Raw genomic sequence first — 13,921 nt, forward strand, 5'->3', positions numbered from 1 at the left:
ATTGATTTGCTATATTTTGCAAATGAATTATTTTATGAACTTCAAGTTCACATTAATCTATACAGGGATCTAAATGAGACACAATGCATTTAATGTAATTTCTTTATCCTTCTTTTTAATTTATCCTTCTAATGTTGAAAAATTTGTCTCATTAAAATGACAATCAACAAATCGTGCAATAAATACATCACTCGTCAAGGGTTCAAGATATTTGATAATTGATGGGGAATCATATCCAATATATATTTCTAATATCCTTTGAGGATCCATCTTAGTGCGTTATGGTGGAGCAATTAGAACATATACTGCACATTAAAAAATTCTCAGATGCGAAATATTTGGCTCATGACTATAAGCTAATTGTAATGGTGATACTAGCTTAATGCGTATAAGTGGCACTGCATGCAAAATAACATGTCCTCGTATAGATGAAGGAAGCGTAGCTCTCATAAGTAATGGTCTTAGAATTAATTGCAAATGTTTTATAAATGATTCTCCTAAATCATTTTGTGTATGAACATGAGCTACAAGATGTTCAACATTTATCCCAATTGACATACAATAATTATCAAAAGCTTGAGATGTAAATTCACCAGCATTATCAAGACGACTGGTCTTAATTGTATGATCAAGAAATTGGACTCTTAACTTAATTATTTAAGCAAGTAATCGTGCAATGCAAGATTTCGATTTGATAATAAGCACCATGTATGACCATCTATTGGATGCGTCTATTAATACCATAAAATATCTAAATGCTCCACTTGGTGGGTTAATATGTCCACATATATCACCATGAATTCATTCTAAAAATGTAGGTGATTTAGTCCCCACTTTAGCTGGTGATGGTCTAATTATCAATTTTCCTTGAGAGCAAGCATCACATAATAATTCATTAGAACGAATAATCTTTTGGCTCTTCAATGGGTGTCCACTTGGTTTTTCAATAATTCTTCTTATCATTATAGACCCTTGATGACTCAATCTATCATGCTAAATAGCAAATATATTTAGGTTCATGAACTTGTTTATTGTTGCATATGTTTTTATTACTCGTATATGAGTTTAATACAATCCAGAAGATAAAGTAGACAACTTTTCTAATATACATTTTTCATTTGAGATAGTAGAGATAATATATAGATATTCCACATTATTTTTACTATCAGTCCCAATATGATAACCATTGCAACGTATATCTTTAAAACTAAGTAGACTTCTCTTTGAATGACTAGAGAACAATGCATTGTCAATTGTAAAATTAGTTCCTTTAGGCAAAATAATATTTGTTTTTCCAAAACTTTCAATCAGGTCTGCAAAACCTGATATTGTATTGACTTTTGCTTTCAACATTGTCAATTTGGAAAAATATTTTATACTTGTAAGTATTGTATGTGTAGTTGTATTGTCTACTAGACATAGATCTTCTTTACTCATTTTTTAGTAAAATGATCCAGGTTTATTCATTAAAAGAAAATAATTACATAAGAAAAACAACATTTAAAATATACAAAGACTAACATCTACTAAGAGGGAAAAAACATGGAGATGAAAAAATAAAAGTCTAGATATTTCCAAAGTCAAATGAAACGCTAGATGTTCCATCAATTATGTCGATTTTCTATTTAGGAAATTCAAAGAAGACCGTCACATCTAAATTTATCATATGGGATGGGTCAAATATGTCATTATCCCGGTATGCATAATTTGTTTCCACATTTTCTCTTTTTCTTTCAGAGAGGCTTGATAAAGGTCAACTAAGTGTTTTGATGTACGACAGGTACGTGACCAAAGCCCAATCATTCCGCATTTGAAGCATTTATTTTCAACACTTTTTAAACTTTTATCTCGTGGAGCTTTTCCTTTGTGATCATCATTTTGTATAGTTCTTTTGAAATTTGAATGATCAAAACGATCACCATGAAAATAATAATTATTTCTTCATCTGCTACAGTCACGATCTCGATCGCGATCATGACCTCAACCACGATTATTAACATTTACCGCATTCACTCCCGGGATTAGTGTAGTTCAAGTTGATCGAGATCTATGATTTTTCATCAATAACTCGTTATTTTGTTCCACCACGAGAAGACATGAAATTAGTTCAGAATATTTTTTAAACATTTCTCTCAATACTGCTGCTGCAGGAGCATATTCGATACATTAAATGTAAAAAATGTTTTCTTTAACATATCAACATTAATAATTTTCTCTCCGCAATAGCAACGTCGAAGTGATTTTAATTAATGCGGAGTTGTAATCACTTACTTATTCGAAATCTACTCATAACGAGCTTTAGGAAGAATAACTGTTTTTTTTTAAGATCATACCTTTCTTTCAAATTTTTCACAAGATACGAGGATCTTTTATTGTAAAATACTTCATTTTTAATCCTCTCGTAGAAATGATGACGAAGGAAAATCATAGCTTTTACTTTGTTTTGACTGGATGTCGTATTTCTTTCTTTAATAGTCTCTCAAAGATTCATAGTATCTAGGTAGATTTCCAACACCCATGACAAATAATTATTGTCGTTAATATCAAGGGTGAAAAATTATAATTTTTTGTCATGACAGCACTATCATATAAATATTGTATTTATAGAATTCTTTGCAAGTAGAATGTAGAATGACTTGGACACTGATGATGTGTATTTACAAGACACGTGACATTTGGACACCAAACATGGACATCTATCTACTTTCTATTATAATATTTATAATATAATTTTATTATTTGACTCGGTTTGATTTAATCTTTAATCCAATTTTTTTTAAAAAAAAATATTAATAATAATCCAAATGATTTTGAAATGAACTAGTTTTATAATCACTGCATTTAATTTGCCAAAAAAAAACACTCCGTTTAATAACTTTTATTTTTTAAGTTTCTACTTTATAAAATTACATTTTTTATTTATTTTTTTATTTTTTACTTTCCATTAGTCTTATTTGGTTCAACTAAAAGATAAAAAAGTTTAGGCCAAGTAAGTAAATAATACAAGGGTATACATTAAGTTCTCGTAAATTATTTGTATTTTAGATCCCGTTCGATAAATATTTCGATTTTTATTTTTTGTTTTTGAAAATTAAATTTATAGACACTACTTCTACTTCCAAATTTTTTTCATTTGTTATCTACTTTTTACCAATTATTTAAAAAACCAAGCCAAAATTTAAAAATTTAAAAATTAGGTTTTAAAATTTTATTTTTGTTTTTGAAATTTGGCTAAGAATTCAACATTGTATTTAGAAAAAATATAAATCATCATAAGAAATGTGAAGGAAATAGACTTAATTTTCAAAAATAAAAAACCAAAAACTAAATGGTTACCAATTTTTTTAAAATCAACCTAAATTTTCAAAACTAAAAAATAAAAATAAAAAAGGCCTTTGTTTTTGGAATTGGAAAATAATTCAAATGTTTATTTATTTTTAATTGAAAACTATAATAAAAATTTAAGAGAAAAGTTGTTCATTAGACCCTGTTTGATAACCATTTTGTTTTTTGTTTTTTATTCTGTAAAATTAAGCTTATTTTTTTTTCCAATTTCTTATAATGATTTGCATTAAGTTGCATTTCCATCCAAACTCTAAAAATAAAAATAATTTTTTTTTTTAATTTTACTTTTTTACTTTTTAAAATTTGGCTGGATTTTTAAACTATTAGTAAAAAAACAAACGAAAAAATGGTTACTAAAAAGAGCTTTAATATTCCAATTTTCTATATAAGATAGATTCGTGCAATTTTCTATGTTTCAAAATGTTACAATTTTACCATTGAGATTTGTGTCTTGGTTTAATTCGATCCATAAGTTTCAAATTTTATACTTTTAAACTCGATTTTTCACTAAATACCCACTTCAGTCATTGGTGTTGATATTTATTATTTATTTATAAACAATTACTAAAATTTCAAAATTAATTTTAATAGTAATGAAAAAATAGTGAAGCTTAATTAATTAATCAAAGAAAAATAATGAGTATTGAATGAAAATTTGAAAATTCAAAGTGTGAACTTTGAAGTTGAATACCAAATTTAAACAAAATTAAAATCTTAAGGGTCAAATTGTAGTATTTGAAACGTATAGACTAAATTGAAATCAAATCGAAAGAGATATTTTTTTTCTAAAAAATAATTAGAAGTTTAATTTTTTTAGTGAAGGGAGTTTTAAAAGTCATAAAAATTAGAGACGGTCTTTACGTTTTCCTTAAACTCACCGTTTATTTTTATCAGCGAGAGTGAGAGTGAAAAAATGGTGGGTAATTAAACCCACTATTTTTATTTTTATAAGTGGTCGTCAAAGTTGAAAACGCGAAAGTGATAGGTAGAGTATGTCGTCAAAGTTGCTTGTGCGAAAGTAGTCGTTGGAGTTAGTTGCAAGAGTTGTCGTCAGAGGTTGTTGGTGGAGCTTGGAGTTCTTCATTGAAGTTGGTCGTACGAATATGGAAGTTAGAGTTTTTTTAACCAAGGTGGTTGTCGAAATTGGTTGTCGGAGTGTCATCGGTGGTAGTTGTTGGAGCTCGAAGTTAGTCGTCGGAGTTGGCCACCCGAATGTGGTCATCGGAGTATGTCACCAGAGTGTGGTAGTTGTAATCGCTAACGAAGACCGATGGGTGGAACCATTAAAAACATTGAAGGGAGAGAGAATTGGGAACCAACTCAACCCCACCAACATTTAAAGTTGATTGTCAAACATCGAGTTGGCAACTCTACTTGGTTGTCAAACACCCCCTAAATAAGAAGTCGGTCTTTACTAATATTTTTTAAAAATGAATACACAATCATTTGTTTACATAAATACACAATCTAAGTTTTTTTTTTCTCTTTTCAAGTTCGTAAAAGATTCAAATCTCCAATATCGAGCAAACATACATTATAATAATTAAAATAAAAGTAATGATACAATATGTCATTCATACAACATATATTATAAAATACTAACAATATACCGTCTATCCAAATTTGAGGGTATATATATACTATTCGTTCAATTCGACTTTGATTGGTTTGTTCAATAAAAAATCAAACTAACCAATAATCTTTTTTGTTTTCTTTATATACCAATATGTCCAATTCTACATTTAACAACAAAACCAAACCGGTGTTTGGATCAATTTTATTTTTTATTTTGTTGGTTTTTTTTGTTACATTCCTAGTTTATAATAGTGACGTATTTGTATAACGAGACTTGGACAATGTTCTTGAATTATCAATTTTAGAAAATTGCACAAACCACACCTCAATTATATGATTTGTTACAATTACATCCCTAAACTTTTAATTTGATCAATTACTCCGTCTCCATGTTCTTGTTAATTGTTACAATCAAGCGTATGTAGTTTATTAAATTTGTGCATTTACCCTTATTCCCGAGTTATACATTTTTTAACATTTTTTTTTTATTGAAATAACATCCGATTAAATTTATTCTTACAAATATATTGATATGAATACGTGGTCTAATTAATAATTAACCGACATAAAAGTTTAAAAAGGTAAGTTTTGAGTTTGGTTTTGGATCTAATTTCTGTCAGGTTCTTAGGTTTAAAATGTTACATATTTAGTTATTAAGTTTTGAGTTTAGTTTCAATTTAGTCTCTAAATTTCAAAATGTTATAATTTTACCATTGAGATTCGTGTGTGTGAGGAAAATACATTTTTAGTACCTAGGTTTTGGATCTAATTTTTGTTCGGTTCCTAAGTTTTAAAATGTTACATTTTTAGTCCTTAAGTTTTGAGTTTGGTTTCAATTTAGTCCCTACGTTTCAAAACGTTATAATTTTACCCTTGAGATTTGAGTTTTATTTCAATCTGGTCCCTAGATTTCAAGATTTTACATTTTTAACTTCCAACTTTTCATTAAATATGCACTTCCAATCATTGAAGTCGATATCTCTTAATTAATTTAAAATAATTATGATATGAAATTTAATTTTAATTTTAAACGTGATGAAAGACCGTGAAACTTAATTAATTTTAAGTATATTAATTATTTTAAATTTATTAGCATACATTAATACTGAAGATAAAAAATGAGTATTTAGTAAAAAATTAATGTTAAAAATGTAAATGTTGAAATATAGGGACGGAACTAAAATAAAACTTAAATATCAATGATAAAATAATAACATTTCGAAATCTATGAACTAAATTATAACAAAATTCAAAACTTAATAACTGAGTGTGAAACCTAGAGATGAATAAAAATTAGACCTAAAACCTAAGGACCAATGCATTATTACCTATTATTCTCTCAAATATTTAAAGTTTTCCTAAAAATTATATATTATACACTTGGCATGCCACGTGGAAAATTTGTCAGACTTCCTGACCGAGGGTTTGAACAGTCCTAGGTGCAGTGTCATTCACGTACTTTGTTCCCAACGGTCAACAGGAGAAAGTTGCCTTCACATCAAAATATAATAAACCATTTTTCTCCCAAAATAAATAAAACAAATCAATAAGTTATTGATATCATCATGTATACACACACGCTCACTCGCTCGTTGAATCGGTTAAGGACTTTAATAGCGATATTGAAATTTTAATTTTATATTTTTGTAAATAAAAAATAAAAATTTATTTTTGTAAATAATTAAATTGATTCTATCATTGAGTTAAATTGTGGATATTATTATTAGTATTTATATTCTTTTTGAATTAAATATATGATATTTTTCATGTTTTACAAGTATTTATAAAAGATATTTGTGGATATTTAATATCAATGTTGGACCTTCACTTTATGAACATGTTGTGACATATCGATGAATGTCAGCGTCTTTAGAATGAGTTATATTACAAAATTGGCACCTATGGGTATATCTAGAAAAAGTGGGAGATTAAATTTGAACGTACGTAAATTAAAATAAAACAAATTCTAAATAATTATAGGGACTAAAATTTGGTATTTAATTTTTAGAATTTGACAATTACATTAGCTACTTATGTTAGGGTTCATAGTTGACCATGAAAATGATGGCATTCTATGTAAGTTTTTTTCTTTTAAAATAAAAGTTTAGAGGTGATTTGTGACCATGAACTTCGGAAATGGACCAAAATTAAAGCTTAGTCCCAATTATATAAACTAAATTTGTAATTTAACATATAAAATATATATTGATTTTTATGTCAAATTACATTAATATGTATTTTATTAGTATATTTTTTTAAGTTATCGTTTAGTAACAATTTGATTTTTTTTTTTAAAATCAAAGTTATTTCCTCCCAATTTCTTACAATAGTTTTTTTTTTTAAAAAAATATTTTTTAAGTAAAAGAGTTGAATTATTAGCTAAGTTCCAAAAACAAAAAAAAACAAGTTTTTAAAAATTACTTGTTTTAGGTTTTAAAAATCTAGCTTGGTTGTTTAAAATATTTGTAAAAAGGAAATAATAAAGCAAGAAGTTTTAAGATGAAAATAATGTCTATAGACTTAATTTTCAAAAATTAAGAAAAAAAATAAATTGTTACCAAACACAATCTAAACTTTCCAACTCATGTTTTTATTAGTTTATTAACTCTATGGACCATGGTATTTACATAATATGATTATGTCATCTCAACCGTTCAATAATTTAAGGTTCATTTGGTAACTTATTTTGTTTTTTATTTTCTATTTATAAAAATTTTGCTCGTTTTTCTCACAAATTTAAAAAATTATAAGAATTCTTAAAACATAGTAGAAAATGGACAATATAACCTAAGAATTTATAGGTGAAAATTAGAATTTACAGGTTTAATTTCCCCACCGTGTCCCACAAATATTTATTAAAGAAAACTCTATGACATTTACAGTTAAATAAAGATTTTTAATTATAGTTAATTGTTGCGAAATTGACAATTAAAGAACACAAAAAGGAACATAGAGTAAGGAAGATCGACACATAGATATACGTGGTTCACTATGTGTTAGCTACGTCCACGGTCAGAGGGAGAACAATATTATTTGAGAGAATATTTTCAAAATTACATCAAAACGGAACCTCTAGTGTTAGAGAGTTTATATAGCGCACTACTCTAAACCCTATAGTCAAAATCGTAAATAACTGCAAATAAATAAATATGCTGAATACAAAATCTGAATAGTCTTTGGGGGCAACCAGGGCGCGCAGCGAGATCCCCGTACTAGGTTGTTCGAAGTGCCAGCAAACAGATTCAAGGTATTTCAATACTAATATAGTCATTTTTTATAATATTTAGAGTGGAAAAATTGAACCTTAAACCTCAAAATCAATAATAAAAATTTGATATCAATTGAACTACACTCATATTACTATATAACAATAGTCGTTACACAAGAGGAAGTGACATCTAACTACTATATACTTTTTTGGTTGAGTTGGTATTATGGAACATTTCTAAACAATCTATATAATGACCCTGTTTTTAATTTAGTCAACAAAAATTAATTTTTGGTATTATCTTTATATTCTATTTTAGTATTATTATTTCTTCTTTACAAGATCCTATTTTCGAGATAGATATAAATTACACTCTTTTTACTATGCCAAATTTCTTTTAAAGTTGAAAATGACAAGTGCAATAGAGTCAAAATTATATTTGATGTGAGATAATAATTTAACCCATCATATCTTAACTGCTTCATATTAAAAGTATGTGCATTTATTTAAATTAAATGTATGTTTTCTTCTGTTAAAGTGAATATATATAACTTAATGATAATTGACATGTATTAACTATTTTGAGACCCATACGTAATTTACTTCGAGATTAAAAGTTTAATTTCCCATTTATTAATTGTCAAAATAATAATAATAATAACTCAAGAGACGAGAGGTTTAATCTCCTTTGTCCTTGTTTGATGAATTAAGATAAAATATATAATGTTTATTTTTTCAAAAAAATTTCTTCTTATTTAAAGAGTTTAAATTTAAAATTTTTTCTCAATTACATAATTTAAATTCACTAAAAATATACACAATTTTCATGAATAAATATTAAAATAGGGCAATAAAGTAGGATGTTTAGTCAACTAACAAATGATATTAGTTAGGGTGATTTTATAGAGTTCACGAAATAGAAGTTTTATAATTCCTTATCATTTAATTTGCATCTCTTTTTGAGAATATTAAGTGCACATTATTTATTTGAATAATAACTTTTAAAAATGTATCAAATATAATTTAACTAACTTAAGTTATACACTCTTAAGTCAAAAGTTGTTATAAATATTATTATTATTATTATTAAAATAAATAAATAAAAATGCTTACAAGCATGTTAAGATATTTTTTTCTTATTTTTCTATGGACATGTGGAACATCATTTAAAGGTTTCTAATTTAATGTGAATAATGGAATAATAATTATTTGTAAACACGTCTACACAATGGAAAAATCTTAGAATTTGGGGCTGGAAAATTGTGTGTATTAACTACAATACATGGTGACATTGGCTACTTCACTTTAGCATTAATTATTGGGAAAATTCATTTTAATTTTTCTTATTTTCTCTTTAAGAAAAAGGGATAACGAGATATTTGGGCTAGAAGATTAATAAAATATATTTATATATAATTTATGTTTTTTCAACTTAATCATTCAGGGGAGAGGATCAAATCATCAACAATCACTTAAATTCTTCGATTTTAGAAAACTAATGTCTCATTACTTATTTTTATTTAAATTATAACTAAGATTCCATTTGATTTTTGAAACATTCATCATTTGTAGCATTTGAATTATTGGCAAAATTTTAAAAATGTCAAAAGACAGGTTTAAAATTAATTGTAAGTTTGATTACTATAAATCAAATAGTTATCAAACAGAACATAGGTAGTTGTTTATATTAAAATAAGAAAGAAATATAACTGAAATGTTATATAATAGTATGGTTTGGGTGCTTCGAGACCACCTAAGGGGCGTGTACCATCTTGCTGGTTTGAAGTTCATCCCTCGTTGTAAAGAGGTAAAGATTTTCGAAGCAATGACAATATATTGTTCTAAATTTAAGAGTATTTTTTTTTTTTTTTTATCTCCACATCTTTGTTAATCTATTGAATGATGTTGTGATCATCGTTTTTAAAGTTTATTTTCTTACTAAAGAGACTAATGAATGAGGCTGTAATCTAGCCAATGTCTATTTTTCTTATCATGTTTGGGCATAGTCAAAACATACCGGTACACTTTGTTGTGTAAGGCTTTGAGAATCGAGAGATCTCAATCCTTCATACTCTTTATCTTGAATGATTTAAACTACTTATATATTTCGATGTATTCATATAGGTTGCTCGAGCTATTGGTCTTTTTTTAAAAAAAAAAAAAATCTATAAAATATAGGGTTTGAAATGATGTAATTTAACCTAAAATATTATTGAGAAAACAAAAGAGAGAGACAAAAAGGCGGAAAAAACGATGAAGAAAAAACCAAGAGTGGAGCAGTTACATTGTAGGTATTGAAGGGGATGTGCATTGATTGGACTCACAACTCCTTCTCCCATTAATTATCAATACCCATGCATAATAAATAATTAACTAACACTAAAATTGACCATTTATTTCTTTCTTTATATTATTTTTTTCTATTGAAAATAATTTATGTACAAAACATCCATCATCATTTCAAATAAAGGGTTTGGTCTCCCACTCTCAAAATTATTTGTTGAAATATCAATATGACTGGATTTACCAAAATCCATGCGTTTTTTACTACAAAAATTGAGGATTAAATTTACAATCTCATGTAAGTATATGATAATTATCATTAAATTAACATAATTTATTGGTAATTTAACATAATATCGTAACACCAAATTCTTTGGTCGAACATTTGTATTTTGTATTAAGAGAAAAAAGTTGGTTTAAAGAGTAGGTACAAGATAATTTATATGTACAATTTATGATAAATTAATTAATTCTTAAAATGAAATAATATTTAATTCATACGGACTGAATTAAAGTTTTTAAAATTATAGGATTAAATTCTAATTATATAGCTATTTGAATTAAATATGATAAATTTATGTCAAAATGAATTTAGCTCAACTAGCATAAGTATATGATAATGATCACTAGATTTGTGATTCGAATTCCTCTATTATGAAATAATATTTAATTCATACGGATTGAATTAAAGTTTTTAAAATTATAGGATTAAATTCTAATTATATAGCTATTTGAATCAAATATGATAAATTTATGTCAAAATGAATTTAGCTCAACTAGTATAAGCATACGATAATGATCACGAGATTTGTGATTCGAATTCCTTTATTTTTATTGTATTGAAAATAATAATAATACCTCATAAAGGTGATTAAAATAATATTGAAAGCATGTTTGTGTGGAAATTAAAGATTATTAACACTCAATATATCTTCTGTTATTTTTTAAAAAATTGATCCTAAAAAGAAATGAAACTTTTAGAGATGGATGGTAACACATTGAATCTAGTTTTCTCTTTATACCTAATATCTCATTTCAATATAGTTAGATAATTAAATAATTGTTTAAAATTAGGTTAACCTACAAACTTATGTCCTTATAAAACATGCTTTGATATTTATACTGTCATCCACCGAATTAGAAATTTCGAGAATATTATGATTCTACTATTTCGACGAAACTTCGAGATTTCGAGAAAATTTGAAGAAATTTCGACATTTTGATTTTTTTAGTTAACTATGTTAGTTTGGTTTAAGTTCTTCAATTTTATGGTTGTAATTACCCACAATTCTATAGTTTTATACACTAATATTATTTTCCACAAAGGATTAAACCTTTGTTAAGCATTACTTTTTCTAATTTTCAACTTTTCTCAATTTTTAGCTTTATTTTCGATTAAAAAAACTTTTATTTTTAAAGATATTGAATTTGAAAAAACCACAAAAAAAACAACATATTTATTTTTAACCTCATTCAAACTTTTTTTATTAAATTCTTACATAATTTCATCTCAAAATATTCACAAACTTTATATTATTTTATAATATCTTTGTCTCTTTTTAAATTTATGCTCTCGCATCAATATTTACACAAACATTTATAATAGACATCTAAATGTTGTATAGAAATTGTGATTCAAATTGGTCAATTATAGTCTAATTGAGTCACGATTAAATTTTTATTAACTAATTATAACAATTTCCATGTTTTTTTCGAAAATTTTATCAATATTTCCAATAAAATCAATACTTCGATATTTCCATTGACATTCATATTTCAAACCTTAATTACATGTAACGAAAATTTAGCATTAGACACGTGTATGCTAACACAACATTGGTGTAGATAGAGATAATTATGATCAACAGTTATTTAAAAAAAAAAAAATTGTATAGTTTAACCTAAGGCTTTAACAACGTCCATTTTTAATTTTTAAATAGCCAATTGTAAAAATATTATAATAGATAAAATAAATAATAGCCCAACAGAACTTAAGGTCAGATCTTGATAGAAAAGTATATTTTTTTAAATGACTTAGGCTCATAGGAAATTTATTAAATTTAATTAAAAAAACAAAAAGATATTAAATCACCATAATTTTTAGTAACACAACAGTAATATAATGAGAATTGCCATAAATGCCCCCATAAATAAAATATAAGATTATTTTCAAATAAAAAAAAATTGAATTAACTAATTTATAAATATAGTAAAATGTGACTACCTATCAATAGTAGATCGTGATAGACTTCCATGGTAAATTAAATTTATAACATATAACTTATTTAAAAAGTGCAAAACTTACTTCTTAGTTAAGTTATTTTTGATTGGTTTAATAATTAACATGAATATTTATCGCTATCAGTATTTTTCTAATATATACGTAATTGACTCACATAAGTTGATTGAAACGAATATGGTATGTCAAAATAATTACAAAAACCAAAGTAATTGTTCTTGCATGATTAAAAATATTTGTAGCCATCGTATATTAATTGAAGTATGAATTTAGTTATCAAACTTTAGTATGTAAATATTTAATATACGTACATTCAAATTCATAAAAATCTAATATTAGTGTATAGTAGATAATAAATTTGGTTCACGTTGGTTAAATTTAATAATAATTTAGTCTCTTCCGCATTAAATATGTTGTGATTTAACTAAATTTATTATATATGTAGATTAATAGTACGAACAATTAAACTTTAAACCAGTTCATCGATTATATAATAAAATTAACAATTAAATTCGTTGAGACTTTTTAAACCTATCCAAATTAAATTGTTACAAACTTCAAACTAGATAAATTAAATTGTTACTATCTTAAAGTTGAACTAAATTGTTGCTATTTTAAAGTACATAAACTAAATCATTACTAAACAAATATTAACAGCAAATCCATAGAGCAAAATGTGTTTTAAAACTCAAAATATTAAATTAAAATAAAGGGAGATATTTTTTACTCTAATTTCTAGTTGGTTTCCAAATTTAAAAATGTTACATTTTTAAATTTAATATTTGAGTTTAATATTCATTTGGTCTTTAGGTAATAAAATGTTGCATTTTCATCCGTTGGCCCAATTTGGTAACTATTTTGTTTTTGAAAATTAAGTCTATTCCATTGTTATTTATTTTTTACTAATGATTTAAAAAACCAAGCCAAAATTTGAAAACTAAAAAAGTAGCTTTCAAAAAGTTATTTTTATTTTTTTAAATTGACTAATAATTTAACTATTGTACTTAAAAAAAGATGCAAATTATTGTAAGAATTATGTTTAATTTTTTTTTAAAAAAAAATAAAAAATCAAATGGTTATCAATCAGAGAGCCTGAATTTTGCGTTTTGTTTATATTTGGTCCCTATATTTCAAAATTTGTAGTTTTAAATTTAATTTTCAATCGAATACTCTCATTCGGTCATTAGTGTTAATGACCATTACATAATTAATTTTAAAATTTTCATATTTATTTTTAAATTAATTAACTTGTAAGTTAATACTGTAGACAA

The sequence above is a fragment of the Benincasa hispida genome, chromosome 4, assembly GCF_027475165.1.
Source record: "Benincasa hispida cultivar pf3 chromosome 4, pf3_genome.v1.1, whole genome shotgun sequence".
NCBI lineage: Eukaryota > Viridiplantae > Streptophyta > Magnoliopsida > Cucurbitales > Cucurbitaceae > Benincasa > Benincasa hispida.